The sequence below is a fragment of the Protomyctophum bolini genome, assembly GCF_963924005.1.
Source record: "Protomyctophum bolini genome assembly, chromosome: 23".
Lineage (NCBI taxonomy): Eukaryota > Metazoa > Chordata > Actinopteri > Myctophiformes > Myctophidae > Protomyctophum > Protomyctophum bolini.
Window position 1 is genome coordinate 4,565,391 of NC_137884.1, and position 13,588 is coordinate 4,578,978.

The following is a 13,588-nucleotide window of genomic DNA, read 5'->3' on the forward strand; positions in this document are numbered from 1 at the left end:
TACAATATCCACTTCAGCTTCACTTTATATACATTTCAGCAATTTAAAACAAAATCGATCTACAAGCTCACACTGCGTGGCGATGCGACCACATTGTGAGCTTGTAGATCTGCTATTTTCAAAAAGATTTGTATACATTTTGAAACCTTGAAATGGGACATTCCGCACTACGATTATACTTTCTATACCTTTGCTGCTTTAACCCATTCTGACCGGGCACCCATTTTGGTGTTAGCATCATGTTATGCTTTAGCTATTTTTGAAAAATCGAAGAACGACTGACATTTTTCTAGAATCTGATCTCAGGTCAGAATGGATTAATCAGACCAGTGTGTGTCCTAGTGGAAACCTCGTATGAATCTGATCTCAGGTCAGAATGGGTTAAGTATAGGCCTACATTTTGATGCCAATACCTTTGTACTTTTGCTCAAGTACATTTTGAATACCGAGAAACGTTTCTTGTTTACTTTTTCCTTAAGTAAAAACACAGTGCTTTCTTCCACCACTGATGTTTAGTAACTTGACTGTCCACTGGGGCACAAGCCAAACATTCCTCCACCCATATCCCACCCCGTCCCGTCCATCCGTGGCCCGTACTCTCCCACCATGCCCCCCTCCCGCGGCCTGGCCAGATCACTAACACCCAGGCACAACTGTTCTTATTAACTTTTCATTTTCCTAGGCTTTAGACGGGGGATTGTCTTTTCTCCGCAACCTTGATCACCCCCACCCCCCTGCGAGCTGTTCCTAGAACATCCTACCTCCAAGGGAGGTTATGTTACAATATAGACGGAAGACCTTTTTTTTGTTCCCCGAGAAGGAAAAAAAAATCAAAGCTCTCACGATTGTGTGCACTCTAATAGCAAAATTATTTTTTTTCTCCCTTTTTTGGGTTCACGTGTTAACTGCTCGGGTCAAGCAGTTTGAGGGGTAAACGGGTCCATACCGCGTGTAAGCGAGAAGAAGAGAGTGTAAGACTGTAAGTGAACAGTGAGGATGAATGAATGATTGATTGATTGATATTTTTATTTCACAGTATTTAGAATACTTTTCAAAAGAAAGCACAAGCCACTACAAAAACTGTTACTTTGTGGACGACACCATGATAAAGCACTATAAAGACTTGTTTACAACAGGGTCCACCTTTTTCAATTCATCAGAAACCCAGATGATCCTCGAATGAGTCCACACCTTGACTCCAATTTAGGGACGCATGATTAATCAGTAGCATAATCGGAATAGGCCATATCGGCCATAAAAAAGGCCATGTCGGTATCGGAGCGGTCTCAAAATAACACACATTATTTAATCGGTTTTCACCAGCTTAAAACTTTTAAAGGGAAAATGTAAAAAAGAAAATCAATGAGTTCAATATAAATCAAAAGTGTCTATATTATAGTACCTCTAGTCTACAACAAAAGCCAAATCATTATGATGTAAAATCTTTAAAAATCTTAAGTAAAAATTAACTAAAAACAGACACTTGGAAAATAATACGTGCTATTTATTGATTGATTTAATACTTTATTAACATGCTTTGGAGTTTGGGCCAATAGGCTTGTTTCCATGGTGGTCCTCTGTATAATATCGGAATCGGTCAGAATCGGTATCGGCAGATATGACCCTGCAAATAATCGGAGATCGGACATCGTTCATAATTTCATAATCGTGCAGGTCCCCTACTCCAATTGGGTCTATTGGGCACACACGACCAGATGTTACCGCCGATGATACTAATGAAGGCTCTGTTCCATTCTGGTCAAACAGAGTCAGTGTTAATGATACTAATGAAGGCTCTGTTCCATTCTGGTCAAACAGAGTCAGTGTTAATGATACTAATGAAGGCTCTGTTCCATTCTGGTCAAACAGAGTCAGTGTTAATGATACTAATGAAGGCTCTGTTCCATTCTGGTCAAACAGAGTCAGTGTTAATGATACTAATGAAGGCTCTGTTCCATTCTGGTCAAACAGAGTCAGTGTTAATGATACGAGTAAGACGCGCAAACGCGGGAAGCGAACGCACTCAGCTCCATATATGGGCACAAAAGGGGCCAGGTCCACAACAAACAAATCACTGGCCCCTTTTGTGCCCATATATGGAGCTGAGTGGACCTGGCCCCTTTTGTGCCCATATATGGAGCTGAGTGATTGCTGATGCAACACACTCCATATTTGGACAGCGGGACAGACGGACACACACACAGACAGACAGACAGACAGACATGATCTGCTAGGTCTCATAGTAAGTGCTCACTGCGTTCACAACTAATGAAGGCTCTGTTCCATTCTGGCCAAACAGAGTCAGGGTGCTGCCATTGTGCGTGTTGGCTCACTGGAAACACTCTTGCTACACCAGTGGGTCTCAAAGTGTCCTTGAGTGGGTTCCAAATGGCCCAGGCCGTAAGGGTCTGTAACTCTGAAAGTGTACACTCTCAGAGTGTATATGTACACTGACATTTTGAAAACCACTGTACACTAAATGGAACAGAGCCTTCATTTGTATCATCGGTAACACCTGTTACTGTAGATAAGGAGTAAAAGGAAATAGTGATCGGTATCTTTGTTGTTGAAATTGTCACCAAAACGCTGGCATTCTTTGACTCGTCATTTCCCCCCACATCGGGGTGGTCAACGTCAAGTGCAGATGTCCTGCTCTGCTCCTGAATGGCACATCCGGAGAAATCAAAAATAGCAGTCACTTTCTGTACTCAGCATCGCTGTCCCTCTCTATCTCTCTATCTCGCTCAGCACATGAGCCATAGCAGCAAATGTCTCGTCAATAATGTTACAAATTTCAGACTTAACACTAGTTCGATCGGAAAGCACTGAACGTGCTTTAGCGTAAAACATCTTGCTCTGGAGTTTCTCCTCAGGATATGTCCTCCCTGTCCACTCCGAGGCTCGACGCTGTAGCGCTCAGTTCCAGTTGTCGTATGTAGCAGTGGCTCAGAGCCTCAGCCTGATGGCCTCAAAAGGTCCATAGGGATATCTCTTTGGTCTAGTGGTTAAGTTGTTGGACTTTCACGCGGGAGACCCGAGTTCGAACCGAGTTCGAACCGAGTTTATCCTCTGGCCCTATCGCGCACACACAAGGCTTTTGGGCTTTCTCCCGTGTTCTGATTTGTTTTCTTATTGTCAACATTTCCCCTAACTAGCCTTGGAACGCCTCGGGATCCCTCTGGAGAGGCACGTGTGGTGCTCTCTCTCGCCCCCCGTGACCCGACTACGGATAAGCGGTTGAAGATGGATGGATGAATAATTTACTCATATGAAGTCTGAAGCATTTCAATACACAAGTTACACCAAGAGTATAGCTGGTCTATTCCTATAAATGCTTTATATGAAATGCACAAGCTACTGTGAAGTGCATCCTGCTCAACAATCGACAGACACCCCCCCCTCTGTTTTTATCTATTTTAATGTGTGTGTGTGTGTGTGTGTGTGTGTGTGTGTGTGTGTGTGTGTGTGTGTGTGTGTGTGTGTGTTCACTATACGCCACGGGTGCGTGAATGTGACTGCCATTCCACAGTGGAGACACAAAAGACAGCCAGTGGTCATCAGACTGAAAAACAAACAAGTCACCAAAGAGGAAGTGGTTTACGTTTGTACACACACACACACACACACACACACACACACACACACACACACACACACACACACACACACACACACACACACACACACACACGGCCATAGTTGATCCTGATCGGACGTGAGGCCTGTGCGACGCTACGTAAACATTCCTTACCTAAACACGCACTCCCGAAAGAATGGGAACATGCATGGTGCGCCTCCAATCTCTGTCCCCCTGCAACACGCACCCTCGATGAACCTGCGGCGGGGCTGAGATGTTTCTTTGGTAAGTTGTCATAAATCCAATCAACGACATTTTTTATACGTTTCGCAAATTGTCAGTTGAAATCATTCCTTTGAACTGTGACACATTTTTGTCATATAGTCTTTTGAATCAAATTTCTATTTAGTTTTTGTCATATTTTAGTCACCTGAAAAGTTTTAGTGTTAGTCTAGTTTTAGTCGACTAAAGATCATGCGATTTTAGTCGACTAAATCTACGGTTGATTTTGATGACAAAAATGCATTTTGGTAGGCCTTGATGGCATCGTAATGGTTGATTGCGTCCCCAACTCCCCACTTGGTTGAGCGCAACCAAACATAAAACGATCTCTTCTCCACTAGTCCCTCTCTATAACATTTTAGCCTAGTTTTTATTTGTTGACGAATTTGTCAGTCTTAGTTAAGTCATCATTTTCGTCATAGTTTTTTAGTCAACGAAATCAACACACGTACGGCACTCGATTGGTCCGATCCGACACGGACAGTCAAAAAAAGAAAAGAAGAAAAAAATCACTTTAATTTTCTACATGAGTTATTAAGTTCAGCTTCCCAGTGTCTAGATCTGCCCGAGCATCTCCTCATATGAAAGCATTACCTTCCTAATCCTCTTACTGGTGGGAAAGTGCTTTAGTTGGGAGTGCATTCTTTATGACAGGAGCACAAACGGGGAGGTGGGGTGGGGGGGGGGGGGGGGGGGGACGTTATCCTTAGGGGCCCGTGAGGGGAAGCTCGTATTTGTCTCGCTCTCCCAAAACTTTCCACCCACCCAGGATAGACCACCAGCAGCATCTCTGTGAACCCGCTGACTCCCCGAGCTGTCCGCCTGCACGGGGGGTATATGATGATGATGACACTCTGGGACGGCCGGCCAGGGAGAGAGACTCTGGGACGACTGGACAGGGAGAGAGACTCTGGGACGGCCGGCCAGGGAGAGAGACTCTGGGACGGCCGGCCAGGGAGAGAGACTCTGGGACGGCCGGCCAGGGAGAGAGACTCTGGGACGGCCGGCCAGGGAGAGACCAGACCAGATGGAAAGAGACGGAAAAATAGTTAGTTGTTAGTCAACTTTAGCATAATTGTCGCTTCGTTTAAAAAAAAAACATATACATCCCACAATGTTTTGTAACAATTTTTTTTCACTCATGCTTCCGTCAATGCATGAGGAGTGAGCAAGCCGCTTCTTATCACCTGACAGGGAGTTTCCCCGGTTGGACATGGTGTGTGTTAGGAACACGTTATTCCAATCAGTTCCTTTCCCCTCCATCAGGCGCCCAAGCTGACCAGGGGGAGGCAGCATAGAGACCAGGATTAAACAAACAAAAAAAATCTGAAATCTTTGGGACACGGGGAGAACATGCAAACTCCACACAAGCTTAACGTGTCACTGCAACGCGTTGTGAGCTTGTATATCGGCTATTTCCAGAGCACAACACCCAAGCATAACCAAACATAAAATGACTTTCAGTTCTAATGGATCTCTTCACTGGTTCCTCTTTAGTCTAGTTTTTATCTATCAATATTATTTAGTCTTAAGTTTTAGTCATAATAGCTTCGTTTTTATGTAGTTTTCGTCAGTGAAAAAGGGCAGTCGATGAAAACAATTTCGCCACAGTTTAAGTCGACGACATCAACACCGCTGTTCTGTTATGGACGGGTGTGAGCGTTGTGACACGTATACGTCTCTCAAACATGAAACAGTGTGAAACCATTCAGGCTGGCTGTGAAACAAAAAGGTAATTTGTGCAAATGTAGGGCTCTGGTTTGGTTTGGCACGGGAATAAGTGGAGCCACAGTGACTGAGAGGATTAGACTGGGGACGCACGCACTGGGGACGCACGCACGCGCACACACACACACACACACACACACACACACACACACACACACACATACACAGAGCAGGGGTGGGCGATATGGAAAAATCATACCCGTGTGAACGGAGTGGTGCAACTCCCCTCCCCCCTCCTCTCTCTCTCTTTCTCTCTCTCTCTCTCATTAGCAGGCAACAGTGCAGCACTATCTCTCTCTCGGTTTCTGGCACAACAGCGCCCCTACTGGTACTAATAGTCATTCTGGTGCTCATGGCCACATACATAGGCGGACACATAGGTGAACACAGGTGAACACGGACATTGCAGCTGTTCCTTGGAGTGGTTGCACCACTCAAAAATATAACGTCAGCATACTCTTTCAAGCAGAATCACGAATTGCGATAATTTTCATGCGTTTTTTTGTATAGTTATTGTTCAAGTTACTTAACAGTAGGCCTACAACCACCTACAAGGTAACAAAAACTAAAAGAAAAATCACACCTGTGTGAACTGAGTGGTGCAACTCCCCTCTCTCTCTCTCCCCCCACCCTCCTCTCTCGTTCTCTCCCTCTCTCTCTCTCTCTCTCTCTCATTAGCAGGCAACAGTACAGCACTATCTCTCTTTCTGGCACAACAGCGCCCCTACAGGTACTAATAGTCATACTCGTGCTCATTAACACATACATAGTTGAACACATAGGCGGACACGGACATTGCTGTTCCTTGGAGTGGTTGCACCACTCAAAAAGGAGTAAAAAGACCAAAATACTTATTTCTCAGTCCCCAACCATCTCATCTGTCAATCAACCCATTACCTGACTCAACCTTCATCCAATCGCAACAGCTGCCGTCTATAAATAAAAAGCTAGGTTCCCGCACTCCCAGTCACCTCAGCTCCTTTTCTCTCAACCATTTCATCTGTTTGCAGCCCTACTGTAGCTGACCCTTCCTTAATTGTTTTGTCTCCCGTTTGCATTTCACAGAGCAAACGTTGTGTATTGTATTGATGTATGTTCTCCTACTCGTAGTTAAATAGACTTGTTACGGTGTGAGCTAAAGTAGAACCCAAATGCAGGCAACACAGGCAGAGTAAGGTCAACAAGTTTAATATTAGCGATCAATACAGGGAGCATGATGTTCCCTGTATGTTCCGAACATCAAAGCTACAGCAGGCAGAGGTCAAAACCAGGAAAGCAGTCCAAAACGAGGCAAACACGTCAAAAAGGAGCAGGCAGTAACAAAGTCCAAAAACAAGCAAAAATGTCAAACCTCACACTAGCAACCATCAAGATACTCAAAAGCAGGAGTCCAGAATACACACCACTAACATTGTTTATAGTCTAGCAAGGAATGAGGCAGAATGAGTCCAATTTTATTGGTGATATGGCTTGTTTGGGGAAGTTGGCACGGGTGTGTAATGAGTAGGGAACTGTGGGGCTGAAGAGGCATGCAGTTGGAGACGCCCAGACAAGTTTGTGCAACTATGCCTAAACCTAACCCTAAACCTAATCTCACCTCAGTAAAACTATGGCTAAACCTAACCCTAAACCTAAACCTAACCTCAGTAAAACTATGGCTAAACCTAACCCTAAACCTAATCTCACCTCAGTAAAACTATGGCTAAACCTAACCTTAACCCTAAACCTAACCTCAGTAAAACTATGCCTAAACCTATAACCTTAACCCTAAACTTAACCTCAGTAAAACTATATGCCTGCCCAGGAGCCAATCAGACACATGGTAAGGCGGGTCTATCCCAGAACGTTGGTGGGATTCATAATCGCGTGACCGTGACAAGACTATATGCACACAGAATAACTCTTCCTACTTCCTTCACAGGTGTTACAGATGATCCTACCGGTAATTAAGGTTCCATTTAGTGTAGGCCTATGGTTCTCAAGCCTTTTTCATTTCAAGGACCCCCATTACTCTGAGAGTGTACAAATGGAACCCCATTTGGTTCCATTTGTACATTTATTAGTTAATTAGAGTTAACTATTAAATGACCAGAATGGAACAGAGCCTTCATTAGTATCATTAACTGACTCTGTTTGACCAAATGGAACAGAGCCTTCATTAGTATCATTAACTGACTCTGTTTGACCAGAATGGAACAGCTCCTTCATTAGTATAATTAACACTGACTCTGTTTGACCGGAATGCAAGTACAGGGCCTTCATTAGTATCATCGGTAACACCTGTGAAGGAAGTAGGGAAGGAGCCCAAGTTCTTTCCAAAATGGTGTGTTGTGTGTGCATAGAGCCCATTATGCTCTGCCTTGGGACAGGTAAGAGGCATATATAACTAGATGGGGCTGTTTGCCACCTATATGTATTTTTTAACAATGCTTTGGTTAGAGTAGTTCGGTAAGCAGGCTTTTGTTTTACTATAGTTACTAGTTTCTTAGTCTGTTCGTTGTTTCCCTAGCTGCTTTTATTTTGGCAAACATCATGTGTCCCTTGGTAGTGGCCTTTATTTGTATTAAAAATATATATACTGTATATATTTTAAATGTAGGATGTAGAATGTAAACATTGGTCCGTCACCCACACTCACCGTCACTCAGTATTTGGGCCTGTTTCCCAAACACTGAGTCGGGACTCATTTGCATTAGACCATTCAGAAATTTCATAGACTTTCATTCTTCGGACAATTTGATCCCATAAACTTCACTTGTATTATGCAATAATACTGTAAGTCTGGGTGGAGCGCAGGGGAACTATTGTTGGACATGACTTACTACTGTGTACAGTGTGTCGTTTGTTGTGTAAGTGTGTTACTCCGAATGCAGACATGTACTGACACGTGATACATAATGACTGACTTCCTAGCGTGTGTGCCTTTGAATAATAACCTATATTTTGTTTTGTAACCTATATTTTGAGCTGTATTTCAGTGATTAAGATGTGACGTTGAGATGTGAAGTTCATGTGTTATTGTCGTCATTTCCCCCAAAAGATTGTGTACAATTAAGGGTTAGAAATAATGGATGAGCATCTTTCATACTGACCCCACTGTGGGGGTGTGGAACGTGTGTCGTCTTTGAAGTCGAACGATTTTCGAGTTACGTGGATTACAGACTTACACACGTATGTACAGAGGCGTGCATTTATAGATATATAGAGTAGACCCAATGTCACGTCTCTGGGTTTTCTTCAGAATATGTAGGACACTTATTTACTACGGTCATTCAGAAGCCCAGCTAGCTCTCTGTGTGTTGCTGGTAATATTATTGTCCACTCATTTTGCATGTCCATGGCAGAAATGTCCACCACAAGCCAGAATGGCAATGACTCCATGGGCTTCTACCTATTTTCATATTAGGCTACGGTAGTTTCATTGGCCCAGCACCTGCACCGTGTGTGTGTGTGTGTGTGTGTGTGTGTGTGTGTGTGTGTGTGTGTGTGATGTGTGTGTGTGAATAACTAAGCTTTGAAGTTGTTCGTTGCTATGCCAAATATGTGGCAGACCCAGAAACACATGTGATTGATTGATTTATTGATTGATTGATTGAAAGAAAAATGTATTCAACCCCTCGTTTGAGCCGAATCTGGGTTGAACGTGGTCTGTGGAACTCCCTCTAGTGGTAGTGGCACACACACAGTGTGTGTGTGTGTGTGTGTGTGTGTGTGTGTGTGTGTGTGTGTGTGTGTGTGTGCGTGCGTGTGCATGTGCGTGCGTGTGCGTGAGTCCCTTAGATTTAGTTTGTGTGCCGTGGTCCGTTAATAAGGCCCAGATGTAACAATAACAGTTAAAAGCTTGGTTTAGACTATAGACAATAAGTCCACTTTCTGAGCAACCTCTGCGTTGGTCCCTGAAAGCTTATTAGGAGGAGCTCATTCCAAAAGACAGTGGAATCATTTTGAAAAGAAAACATGTCCCCTGATGTTCATTATTGCACCGATGGAGACGGAAGCGTAGAAGCGTAATGTGAGGCCCTCGGGTGGTGCAGTGGTAAAGTGCTGCCCACCACCAACTCGGAGGTTGTGAGGTTCATATTAGTTCGGTCATGCAAGTGGATTCATGCATGTATGTATATGCCTATAGAGACAATATTTTAGGCAAAAAAAGAACCGATATACCAAATTTCCCACTCCTCCATATGTCTCTCTTGTTAGGCTATTAAGATTTTCCTCAAATGTTTTCTAAATTTGAGGCCTCTCCAGATTCTATCAGTCAGTGTTGCACTGGCCATCTGCCCAGCGCAACACTGTCGCCACGTAAAAGGAAGGAAGTGTTGATCAAATTGAATCGTCTATTCAACTGTTTTCAAAAACATTCTTGAGAGCAACGTTTAGTGACAATGACATTGTGTGTTTCTTTACATGGCTGTCGTGCTGGATACAGCATAAAAACCCAAGCAGCGCAGCCAAGTGCTCTGGGGCTTTGATTAGGCAGCGGTCTGTTATCGAGCGGAGCGGCTATTAGCAAAGGATTATTACATGGCATGGTTGAATGCTTGATTCTGATTGGTCAATCACTGAATTCAGCGGTGTGTTATTTCTTGATAACAGACCGCTCCGCTCTATAACAGACTGCTGCCTAATCAAACCCTCTGAGCACCTGCTGGGCCCCTCTGATTTACTGCTGTTTCCAACATGACAGCCATGTAAAAACACACACACACACACACACACACACACACACACACACACACACACACACACACACACACACACACACACACACACACACTGTGACACACAATGTCATTTACAGCTAAACAAGGTTCCCAGTTTGAACCCGGGCTCCCCCAGAGTTAGTGTCGAAGTGTCCTTGAGCAAGACTATACACCCATAATTGCTCCCGGTGAGCAGGTTGGTGCCTTGCATGGTTTCCGACGCCATCGGTGTGTGAATGTGTGTGTGAAATGAATGGGTGAATGTAATGCACCATCTATGTAAAGTGCCTTTGCGCTATATACTGTAAATGCACCATTTACCATTTTATTCCCTGAAGAAAAGCTCTGTGACAGGTCGGAACGCTGGTTTCCTACTAAATATATCCATACATCGCGGCTACGCACTGTGCGTCCTCTCTTTTCATTTTGTGAACTTCAGGTCATCCCCACCGTATTTATTTATTTACGTTCATCAGCTCGTGGTGAGGGAGCGAGGCAGCTGGGAGGAGTGAGAAAGTAGAGGTGGTAGGTTAACCACTTTGCAAGAGTCTGTGTGTGTATATCCAGTTATGTAAGAGGTCAGGGAATCTGACAGGGACACAAGAAGACAAGGAACTGGCTGTGTCTTCTCTACTCTCCCACACCTGGCCACATATATTTTCTCAGCTTGTGAATATATGTTCATCGTTACATTATTGTTAAACATCTGCAATGCTTAATTTTCACAGTCTATACACAAATAGATAAAAGAATGTAGAAGAATTGTTATTTTGATCGACGCTTGCCTGTTTCTCTCCTAATGGCACCAACATCAATACAGCATGGCATTGCGGACAAAATCTTATCCAACAATAAAATTCTCTACACTGAGAAGCTAAATGTCATCAAATGGTGGTCCGTGGCTAGGATGCCAAATAAATAATGGATCTTGATATGACATAGAGTGATGATACACACATCACACAGCAGCCTATATGAAATCACTTTATGGAAGAAGACTTGGTAGGGGGGGGGGGGTTCATGAGACTTTCAATTCTCCCTAAAACCTACACTGCACTTTGGCCAGAGCTGTTATTTCTTCATTGACATTTACTATTATTAAGCCGTTTTGTCTTTCTCTCGTGATCTGTACTGATACTCTGATGCCAGTGATTGTTTTGACATTGACATTCTGGCCATAACTATGATGCCGTATACTGGTTGACCTTTCAGACTGCCTGTGAAACCGTGCACGTCCGTCCTGCACGATTCTTGCTCAAGTGTGAATCTTCCTTCACAAGACTATCTTTTTTTCACTGCCAAAAACTAAATGGAAACTAAATGAAAACTAAGCTATGATGTCTAAAACTAATTCATTGGCAATTTCGTCAACAAATAAAAGCTAAACTAAAATGTTAGGAAGGGACTATAGTGGACATGAGAGATCCAGTATAAGTTATTTTACACTTGGTTGTATGCTGAAAATAGCCGATCTACATGCTCACAACGCGTCGCGCTGTGACGTATTGTGAGCTTGTAGAGATCGCCTATTTTCAGCAAGTCATTACGACGGCATCAGGGCCCGCCAAAATAAATGAGTAGACTGAAATCTTATGATATTTAGTCGGCTAAAAGTAAACGAACACATTCCAGGTGACGAAAATGAAAACTATTCAAGAGACTATGACTAAAACTAAAATCCTGCCTCGTTCTCCATGGGCCCAGCTGATATTCTCTGGCGCTTTTAGTTTGTCCTGGTTCTGACCCAAGCATGAAACCTCGTGAACCTTGATTTGTTGCCTGGACGTCAGTCAGTGCCCGTTACAGATCGAGCAACTAATCCATCTTAGTGGAATTAACATTCTGCGGGTTGGAATGGCAGCGTGCATGTGGGAATGAATGCTGAAGTGTATAAGATGTCTAAACATTTCTGCGTCCAGGAGCTTATCTTGGATAATAATGCAATGATCGATGCCAGCTTCCAGGAACTTTATTCTAAAGCACAGTTGTTGGAACAGGAAATGTAGCCTACTTAACTTAGCTCTATTGTTTCATTTAGTCAGTGGTGGAAATGAAGCGATGGAGAGACTCGATGGCCTTCTGTACGAGACAGAGTATTTGGCTTTACAACCCAGATGAAGTATATATACTAGAAGAAGTTCTAATCGGATACCACTGCGATGGGTTCTAATGAGACAACCAGCACTATAGTTCGAGCTATTTTATATGGTCCGACTTCAAACTTGACACACGCGTTCCACACCACCACAGGGAGTGCAGTGCCCGGCCTTGAGGCGGTAGGATACACCAGCACAAAAGCCCCTGCTCAGGCTCTGGACAGGGCCCAAATTAGCCAATTGATCACACCTGATCACCCCTAGATCTCCATATATGGAGCTGGCCTGTTCTGACATCACAAAACTTTTAATTAGAGGGAATTAGACAGCAGTTGCCTGTGATACTGTCGTGTCGGCCCTGTGCGCCTGTCCAGTGCCACCCTCCCAACTCACCTCTCTTTCAACTTTCAACCCTATCACTTTAGAAACTCTCATTAAAATTGTCACTCACATGAAATCATCGTCATGCCCATGATAAAATTCCCACCACCTTCTTGAAGGAGAACGGTTGCCCCTAATATTATCTCCATTATCAACTGCATGCTCTCTGTTTGGATGTCACAAAATGTCCTTAAACTGAATGATTCTAAATCAGAAATGATCATTTTCGGTCCTCCACACTCCACCCTCTCATTCCACTCTGAACTCGGCACTCTATCTGCAAACATTACACACTCAGCCCGCAACCTGGGTGTTTTCTTTGACCCTGACATCTCCTTTAACACCCAAGTCCCCAAAGTTGTCCAGTCCTGCTACTACCAGATTTGCTCAAATAAAATCATTTTTGTCACATGCAGACCTAGAAACCGTTAGACACTCCTTCATTTCTTCACGACTAGATTATTGTAACTCTGTCTATTCCGGCGTGAGCAAAATAAATATAGCACGTCTCCAGATGGTGCAGAACTCTGCGGTACGCCTACTCACCAACACACGAAAACGTGAGCATATCACACCAATCCTGGCTACCCTATACACTGGCTCCCTGGGAGCTGCAGAATCGATTTCAAGGTTTTATTGATCACTTTCAAAGCCCTACATGGACTATAGCCCCCAGGTACATCACGGACATGCTAAAGCCCCACAGGCCGGTGCGGAGGCTCAGATCTGCAGATAGGGCCCTTCTTGTTTCACTTCCACCCATAACTCACCTTGTCACCCGAGGTGACCGCAGGCTTTTGCGGCCCACGCTCCATCGCTCT